Raw genomic sequence first — 10067 nt, 5'->3', positions numbered from 1 at the left:
CATTAAAAGAAAAGCCCTACCTGTCAATTTCTTCATATGAATATGTGAGAGAGAGACATAGATAGAAAGAGCTGTGATAAAAATATGCATCAAACTTTTATCTTCATTTAATCCTAGGAAGTAGGATAAGAAGGAGTATATGAAAGAAAGCCGGGCTTTCCTCTATTTTTTAGAATTCTAGAGAGGATTTGATTTGTTTAAGCTTTACTCCAACAAATAAGCACTACTTTTGTAATTTTGACAAAAGAAATCCAAAAAGAGAAAATTGTTGCTCACACTTCTGGAGTGTTAATGGTTTATTCATTTGCACAAACTTTGCCTTGACTAACATGAGATTTTTATTTGCTGCTCCTTCATGCCAGTCCTAAAAATTGTAGATTTCAAATCTATTCTGTGTCAAAATGTCATAAACTACCAAGGCTGGAAGACCCACTGGGGCAAACTCTGAATATTGGAGTAAAGGAAATGATATGATAAGTCACCTGTTTATAAGAGATTTTCTTATTCACTCAGCAAATATTCTCTGAGTGCCTATATATTTAACCAAAAATTAAAAGTGTTTTGGAGTTAAACTATGAGTTTTATACATATCTACCCACAAAGGACTTATTCATCAAATTTACTGCATACCAGTAATATGACTGGCATAATTCTAAATGTATATATATATACTCGTATGTTTCAGACAGAAATTCATAGTCCCACTTTATGAATAAGGAAGTTGAGGCTCAAAAGAGTTAAATCTTCTGTCTGAAGTCATACACCTGGCAAGTATTGGTGGTATAGTCAAACCCAGATATCCTGCCTTCCAGTCCAAACTCCTGGTCAGTTTTTATACCAGACATTCTTCTTTTGGGACTTATTTGAGGAGACTAGAGACAATCAGAAGGGAAACCACTTTTTTGTTATTTTTTTCTAAATTTCTAGTCCAATTATTTTATCTAAATCACAACAATAAAGCTACCAATTTGAGGCTTGTTTCTGTCCTCAGTTTTAAATACTCTCTTGAATAACTCAGAACGATTTCCTTGATCAAAAGCTGATATTCACTTGGCAAGCCCTATTGCTTAAATCATCTCTCATAAAATTAAAAAAAATAATAAAAGCTCATTAGAGGGGATTTTCAGTATTCTCTGATTTCTAATTAAAACAAGAATTAAAAATCATAAAACTGATTAAAGTTTATGTGGAAGAAAAAAACCTTTGGACTACTGGTATTTATTATTCTTGGTGACCTCTTGAGCTAAATAATTCCAGCTGAAAATAAGGCTCTGATAAAATAAGCATATTTGGATTGCTTTTCATGCTTCCTCACAAATCTTTCTAAAGACCTTGAACATTCTGTGGATAGAGGATATCATGACTTACGACACAGGTTAGAATAAAAGATATTTTATTGAATCTAAAATGAAAAAATATATCTTCTGTTTTAGAATTATAACTTCCCTATAATTTTATTTTATAGAGATGCTATGAACTGATGATGTATGTTTCCCCAAATATATATATTGAGGTCCGAATCTGTATTTGGACCTAGGTCTTACAAGGAGGTAATTCAGGTTAGATGAGGTCATAAAAGTGGGGTCTTGATACAGTAGGAAGAAGAGACTTATAACAAGAGACAATGGAGAGCTTTTTCTCTTTCCCCACACACAAAGAAGAGGTCATGTGAGCACCCAGTAAGATGGCGGCTACCTACAAGCCAAGAGAAGTAGCCTCAGAATGAAAACTATCTTGCTGGCACCTTGACCTTGGACTTTCTAGCTTTCAGAACTGTGAAAAAAGAAATCTCTGTTGTTTTAGCCACAAAGTCTGTGGTATCTTGTTATGACAGTCGAGCAGACTAATACAAGGAATATGACTTCATTTATATGAACAAGTAATTTTGAACAAAAATAGCTTTGGGTAGATAAATTTAAGGTTGCTAATTTGGGCATAAAGCTTTGCCCCAACTGATAATTGGTGATAAGAATCAGAGTACAAACTACAACAAAATCAATGTGGCTACCATCACTTCTTTGAACATCAATTAGAAGATAGAATTTATGGTGATATCCCCAGTTAAATTTCTTAAACTCAAAGAAACAACTGAAGCTGACTGTCAACCTGGCCTTTCTTTCTATAACATAAGGGCTTCCCAATCGAACTCAGTTTACTAAGCAAAAGCATCTGTTTCCCTTTCTTCAAAAATATTGGTGCTAAAAGAATTACGTGAGGAAAGAAGAAAATTAGTACACTTTCCAGGGAAGTGTCTACATTGTAACTGAATTTTGTATGAAAAGGGAGAACACACGTTCAGCCCACGGGAGAACATTTTCTCCATTTTCTCTCGTGGCAAACATCAAGCCCCACTTTCCTGCCAGGCCTCTAGGCAACTTCAGAATTCATTTCTACATGGCAGCCTGGACAGCCCTTTCCAGTGACTGGAGCTGGAGCTGGAGCTGGCATGCACAGTAGAATTTAATTGCTATGCCTGAGTATAACTCAGCTTGCCATTTCTTTACAGAGCCACAGACCCAGGTATAGGGGAAACTGGGCAGAAGCCAAGATAAATTAGGCTAAAAGCAAGAAAGATTTAAAACCACCAGCTCTCATATTACTATATTTAGGAGATGAGAAATATTAATAATTCAGTACATATTGTGTGATCTAATAATTGCTTATATAATATTTATCCTTGGAATGGCTGTGGGCCAACACTACAGATTGGGTGATGCAACTTGCACTTTTTTTTCTTTTTCTTTTTTTTTTTTTGAGACGGAGTCTCGCTCTGTCGCCCAGGCTGGAGTGCAATGGCACGATCTCAGCTCACTGCGAGCTCCGCCTCCCGGGTTCACGCCATTCTCCTGCCTCAGCCTCCCGAGTAGCTGGGACTGCAGGTGCCCGCCACCACGCCCAGCTAATTTTTGTATATTTTTTTTTTAGTAGAGACAGGGTTTCACCTTGTTACCCAAGATGGTCTCTGTCTCCTGACCTCATGATCCACCCGCTTCGGTCTCCCAAAGTGCTGGGATTACAGGTGTGAGCCACCGCGCCAGGCTGCAACTTGTACTTTCAATACCCTTCTCCTTTCCTGACTATTCTTGAGGACTTAAAAGCTGGAAACACGTTTATTTAGTTCCCTTTTCAGCTAGGTGTGGGCATATAACATAGGTCTGGGATATAAGCAGAAATCTGCTGAAGCAACCTGTTCTGTCTGGAATGCAGTCACAGAGCCTAGAGATGTGGAAACTTCCAGTGCCCATAGAACAGCCTACATAAGCATAAATGCCAAGACACTAAGAATGTGGTATAGAAACATGGGAGGAGCATGGGTCTCTGGCATCACTGCTAAACCCACTACTCTGGACTGTTACCGCCAGCCTTCTTCTTAGGTGTGGCATATGTACCTTTAGGTTTTTAATCTAGGACTAACCATATGTTCCATATTTTGCAGTTGAACATTCTTGATTAATACAATGACTTCAGGTTTGTGAAAGCTTACAAAACTTTAAGCAAAACAAAGAGTTTCTGTCATAAATATGTATTCAAGAAAATCTTAAAAGCCTTTCAAGTGTACAAAATCCTAGTTATCGTCTCCAGTTGAGTAACTTTTCACTTCCCTCTTCTATCTTGGGAAAGGGCACCAATCCTCTTACAGTGATATAGGAAACAGTGAATTCAAGCTAGTCACATAATTCTATTGCTTTTATAACTCTATCTGCTGTGTCACTTGCTCTCTCACTAATTCTATGTGCCAGTTCCAGTTCTTTTTTTACATCTAATAGTCCCTCTCTTTTCCCAGTCGTGATTGGCTGCCATCACAGAGGAATTCTGTGGCATGGTCCGGCTGTAGCCAGACAATAACGCAATCCAAGCTTTGCTTGGCAATATGTGAAAAGACCAAGCCTAGCCATTTTATAGAGTGTGGAACTGGTCTTGTTTCCTTAAGTCAGTAAAGTCTTCCTATGTACCTATCAACAATAAGTAACCTTATTCCTCAACCTTATTTCCACCAACCTCTTAACAATCCAGAGCCCGTGAGTGTAAACACATCTTACAAACAGGCCTACTTTAAAGGACTCTTGCATAGGGTCATGATAGACTTTGAAAAACATTCTCTTTCCCTACTCCCAAATTTTACATAAGACCGCAGAACCTATTGATTTTAAACTATCCATATTTTATTCATATAGCTGTGGTTTGCATAAGTTATCTAATACACATACATACACACACATATTTTTATCTAATATGTCTCTAACACACATACATACACAGACATATTTTGAGCTTTTTCCTGTTGAGGTGACTATTATCAGATTTTAAAAATGTATGTGCTATTATGTACAATCATGTTGTCACAAGTTGTCATATCAGGCCGCACCTGTGATTTTCAACACTGATACAATATTCAGAGCAATTGGACCACAGCTTGCTTTCATTCAGTCAGAACCCAGCAATGTTTTGACTATGTTCAGGTTACACCCACACAGGTGTTGACTTATTTCAGCAATCATATTTTCATCAGTAAGCTAAGGAATAATTGATACAGCTCTTTACAAGCAACATAAATCTGCTGACAAAGAAAAGCTCATAAAATCATTGTTATACCAATCTCTCCAAAAAAATCCTCAATTAGACAAGATTACTTTAAGAGTAAAATATTGTAATCAGAATCAGGCTGGGCAACAAAAAAAAAGGGGAGGAAGAGGAGGAGCAGGAGAAGGAGGAAGAGGAGGAGGAGGAAGAGGAGGAAGATAAGGCTTGAAGGCCACAACTTTCCTATGTAAGAAATTTCTTTATTATTTTTTATTTTTTTGAGGCAGATTCTTGCTCTGTCACCAGGCTGGAGTGCAGTGATGTGATCTCAGCTCACTGCAACCTCCGCCTCCTGGGTTCAAGCGATTCTTCTGCCTCAGTCTCACGAGTAGCTGGGTCTACAGTCACGCACCACCATGCCCAGCTAATTTTTGTATTTTTTAGTAGAGACAGGGTTTCACCATGTTGGCCAGGATGGTCTCAATCTCTTGATCTCATGATCCACCTGTCTTGGCCTCCTAAAGTGCTTGGATTACAGGCGTGAGCCACCGTGCCCAGCAGAAATTTCTTGCGTCACTTTATCCCAGATCCTCAGATATACTCTTCTACTCCCCTGAATCCCAGTCTTCTTCCCTGAGGCTCACCAGGATACATGACCTAATTCTTCTCAGTTCCTCCCTGTGTGGGTTAATCCCTCTCCAATTGCTTCAGGGTTAAGATTCTGCTTCAAACTGAAGGGTGTTTGAAACCATACCAGAGTCTCCTTTGTGATTCTTATTAGGAAGATGTCTAGAGAATTGTACAGTTATTTTAGGGGGAATGGTAGAATACAGCCAATAAAAAGAGTACCTAAATAAAATTAAGTGGTGAAGTAAATTAGTTTCAACTTCAGCTTAAGCACAGGATTCTGGCACTACTGTGCGGGGTGACTTCTTGCGCAGAAAGTCTTTCAACTTAGCTTCAGTCAGGTGTGTGCCTTAAACATTCCTTTTGCATAGGGAATTGCATGCCTTCCTGCCTTGTCTAACTGTGGAAGTATAGGCTTTTTCTGACTTCTGTCATCTCTCCTTGCTGTGTCATCATGGGTCCCTACAACTCACCTCCATGCTTCAGAATTCTTCCAACCCACTAGGTACTTATGTTTGTTTCTCCCAAGAGCGCTCTCTCACCGTGCAGTGCTCTCTCCGCATCTCAGCAGACTTTCAGCCAGAGAGTAAGATATCAATGCCCCACCCCCTTACAGGCATCTTCAATCTTTACGACTGAATTCTTTGAGCCCTCCTCAGTTAGATAGGGCAAGTAGAGGAAGGGAAAAATTCTAAAGGCTCTGTACCACTATTAATTCCCTTCATTCTGTCTTCCCATACTTTATTTTCCGTTTTTTTGTTTTGTTTTTGTTTTTTGTTTTGTTTTGTTTTTTTTTTTGAGACGGAGTCTGGCTCCGTAGCCCAGGCTGGAGTGCAGTGGCACGATCTACACTCTGCCTCCCGGATTCACGCCATTCTCCTGCCTCAGCCTCCCGAGTAGCTGGGACCACAGGCACCTGCCACTACGCCCGCCTAAATTTTTTTTTTTTTTTTTTTTTTTGTATTTTTAGTAGAGACGGGGTTTCACCATGTTAGCCAGGATGGTCTCCATCTCCTGACCTCGTGATTCGCCCTCTTCGGCCTCCCAAAGTGCTGGGATTACAGGCGTGAGCCACCGCGCCCGGCCTTTATTTTCCTCTTTTACATGAACTGATGAAGCAGTGGGGATGAGGATCCCAGGGCCAGTTCTGATATTTTCTATTAACTCCTATGTAGATGACTCCAGCACTTTTCTATCATTCCCCCATTTTAAGGCTCCCACTGAAATTCTAAAACAGAAAGGGAACCTACCACTCAAATTAATTATCTACTTAAAGGAGTTAAGAAATTACATGCAGACTTAAAGTTTTCTTACATCTAGGTTTTGAACTTTATAACATTAGTAGTTTGAATACTGAATTAAAATTTACTTCATAAATGCCCTTTCTGTCTGTAAAATCACCTTCCTGCAATGTTCAAAATAACTCAGAAGATCCTTGTTACCACTAGAAAGTCCTGCCCAATCCCCACGCCCGATCAGCTTGCCTAGGGAACCGACCCAGGTAAGCCCACAGCCGCCCTGAGCTTTCTCAGTCATTTTAACACCTATTCGATTGCTAACTACCCGTTGCCTTCCCTATGCAAGGGGTCGGCACAAAGCACTGAAAATTTCTCCCACCCCAGATGCTGCTGCTTCCTCCTACCAGCCTACCATGACGTCTCAGTTCGCTTTGCCGTCTCAGCCATAGCTCACATCAACTAATTCTTCAATGTGAGAAGCTTTGATAAAGTTGATATAAAATATGCCTGCTTATAAGGTCTTTCTCAAGGAAAAGAATCAGCTACCCAGATATTCTGTACTGTTTCAGGCTCTCAAATTATTATTCTTCCCAGAACCTACACAGTCAAAATATTGATGTCCAAAGGTTTGGTTTACTCTCCACTCTCACCAGAAAGTGGGAAAAACTGACTTGGCCAGATGTAGGGCTTTCATCCTCAAATTGTGGGTCATTGAGAGCCACGGAAATTTCAAACTGTGTTTTATTGTGGTTTTAAGCTGTAAGTAATAATGAATGTATTTATTTATTCAAGGAACATTTGTAGGGACACATTGCTATTTGCTAAGCCCTATGTTCATTTGAGGGACCCAGAGCTAGTGGGGTTGCAGTGCTATACAGTGGCATAGACATGTAAACAAATGTGCTCGATTATTTATTGTGATACTAACGTCTTTTCTCACATCTCAACTGGAAATTAAGTGGAAATAATTTTTTTCATATTGCTACTTTTTAGTCTTGGAAAATTGTCCAAAACTTGGTATCTGGGACAAAAGCAGAAGTTGCAGGGCAATTGTACATCTCTTTTGGCCCACATTTTTCTTTAGGAGTCTGGAACCATTGAGAAAAACTGATGCTGGAGTTTTGAAAGACGAAAGATACCTGAAGATCATGGGAAAGAACAATGGTTTAAGGTTGGGGTGTTTCTGTAAATAATACCCAATGTCCTTCTCACCAGAGGAGGAAAAGCTTTGGTGGGAAATGATGAGGCCATAACCCCCTGGTGAAAGAGTTACAGGTTCATAGTAGACGCTAAGAAAACAGAGTTGCCTGTTTGGAAATCGCCATATGCCCTGGAGAAGCCCAAAAGGGTTCAGGAAACAAGCACGTCCATGAGTGGCTGGCATGATAGAAGTCCTTCCACCTTTCTCAGGTAAGCACTAGGTGCTTCTGTTATCACAAGGAGAAGAAGAAGCAGAAAGGAGAAAGGAGACTGATTTAGTTTTATACTCTCTCAAGCCAGGGTTGATCTAGATTGATTTTTTTTTTTTTTTTTTGAAACGGAATCTCACTCTGTCCCCCAGGCTGGAGTGCAGTGGCGTGATCTCAGCTCACTGCAAGCTCTGCCTCCCGGGTTTACGCCATTCTCCTGCCTCAGCCTCCCAAGTAGCTGGGACTACAGGCGCGCGCCACCAAGCCAGGCTAATTTTTTATATTTTTAGTAGAGACGAGGTTTCACCGTGTTAGCCAGGATGGTCTCGATCTCCTGACCTGGTGATCCGCCTGCCTCGGCCTCCCAAAGTGCTGGGATTACAGGTGTGAGCCACCGCGCCCAGCCTAGATTGATTTTAAAAATTAAGAAATTTGGTGTTTCCTATATCTGCCTCCTACGTAAGAAACTTTCTTCTGCCACTCAAATAAATATGATAAGGCAGATGTGCCATCAAAGAAACATATGGGGAGACAAAAAGGAAGAACTGGTAAGTCTTTCTAGGGAAATAGGAAGGTGAGGTGAAAGAAAAAATTAAGACTTTATAGCTCACACACTCCCTAAGTTGCTCTTGTCCCATAATATTTGTGTCCAATGTCTGTGTCACATGCTCAGAAGTATGTTGGCAAGGTTGTGCCAGTGGACTAATATAAAAAGATCATTCTAGTTGAGGACAGGGTGACTTATAATGCATTAAAGTGATGCCTTCTAAAAAGATTATTTCTATTTATTAATAGATTAATTGATTTATTTTATGAATAAATTTTTAATGCCTTAACCTAAATAAAGAAGTAACACGGTCAAAATATTAGGCCTAATCAAAGACGCAGTCCAAGACATCTGTTGTTCCTATAATGGCACCAAATAAACCATTACCTTCTCTGCTTTTATATCTGATGATAGGTAGGTAGGTAGGTAGATAGATATAAAACTGCTAAGAACAGATACTACACTTGATCTTAGGCAAAAGTTTGAGAAGTGATGTGATGGTAGATAAATAGATAGATAAATGACGATTGATACATAGATAGATATAGAGATAGTAGATTTACATGTTAGACTGAAATTGAAGGGAAAAAATGCACTGTTCATTATATGTTTATGTGTAATTGTGTGGGTGTATACATTTGTTTTGAAGAAGATTAGAAATGAAGAAAATCACACAACTGTTAATAGTGGTTCATTTCAGGAAGGGGAAATCCACATGGTGTTTCTTTTCCTTTTTATATTTTTTATTATATTTTCTTTGTTATTATTTGACAAATTTCAGTACTATTTTCTTATAAGCTTTAATGATTTCCCTTTTGGTATTTATTTTTCCATCAGCATGTTCACAATAGACATCTATTACCTGATGATTACCCAAAAATAAAAGTTGTATTTTTTGTCTCTAATTTTGAGAGCAGACCACAGGGAAGGAAACCTTCTAGTTGGAGCGTCTATGCGCTGTAGAGATTCTAGAAATATTACTTCTTGCAGAATGAACACATAAGACAAACTATGGAACTCAGAAATCTCAGCATCTATAAAGTCCGTGTCAGTCATAAAGACCCATTAAAATGGAAGAATGTTCTTATGATCTGAGATGCAGGGCTAACTAAGAGTCCAGGTTCATCCCCCCCTCCTGGCTTTTTGCATCTTACCTTCACCTGGGGATTCTCACGGGACTGCCATTTCGGGTCACAGAGGGCTTAGCCCAGTTTTTAACTTCCCTGGTTGCCTATGCGAAGGCAATCCTCCTGTCCTTACCCAGACAATGCTGATCATATTCCTTTGGATTATTTTCCTCACTGTGAATATCACAGTCTTACATCAGTTTATTTATTTACTTTTCTGTGTATTGTTGAACACTGTCCACTAAATGATAAGTGACTGAGGACTGAGGTTGTGTCTGACTTGTGCAATGCCCCCTCACCAGAGCCTGGTACACCTCTATATAGGCAGCATTTAAGTTATGTTTTTAATTAATGATTGAAGTTGATTTTTAAAAACTAGCTTAAGCATGTGTCAGGTACCAAAACATTTGAATATTTAGAAACCATTTTTCCATGAAGCCAGTGGATTCACTGATAATTCAGCTCTCTGTTTCTGTAACTGAATATCTGCTACTCTGTTAACTCGGAGTGCAAACATAGCCAATTCTCTTTTCTTTTCCTAATTAATCCAACTGTCTTGTAAGAGGAAATGTCAATATCCTACTTGCTTGTTGCTGAA

At 39.3% G+C, this 10067-nt stretch overlaps 1 pseudogene; it reads right to left on the bottom strand.

Moving 5' to 3' along the window:
- Positions 1 to 8662: 8662 nt before the first annotated feature.
- Positions 8663 to 8836, bottom strand: LOC126933325 (uncharacterized; annotated as a pseudogene).
- Positions 8837 to 10067: the final 1231 nt, after the last annotated feature.

This window comes from Macaca thibetana, chromosome 12 (assembly GCF_024542745.1).
Source record: "Macaca thibetana thibetana isolate TM-01 chromosome 12, ASM2454274v1, whole genome shotgun sequence".
NCBI classification, from domain to species: domain Eukaryota; kingdom Metazoa; phylum Chordata; class Mammalia; order Primates; family Cercopithecidae; genus Macaca; species Macaca thibetana.
The sequence above is the reverse complement of the archived record's forward strand: the minus strand, read 5'-3'. Positions and strand labels throughout refer to the sequence as shown.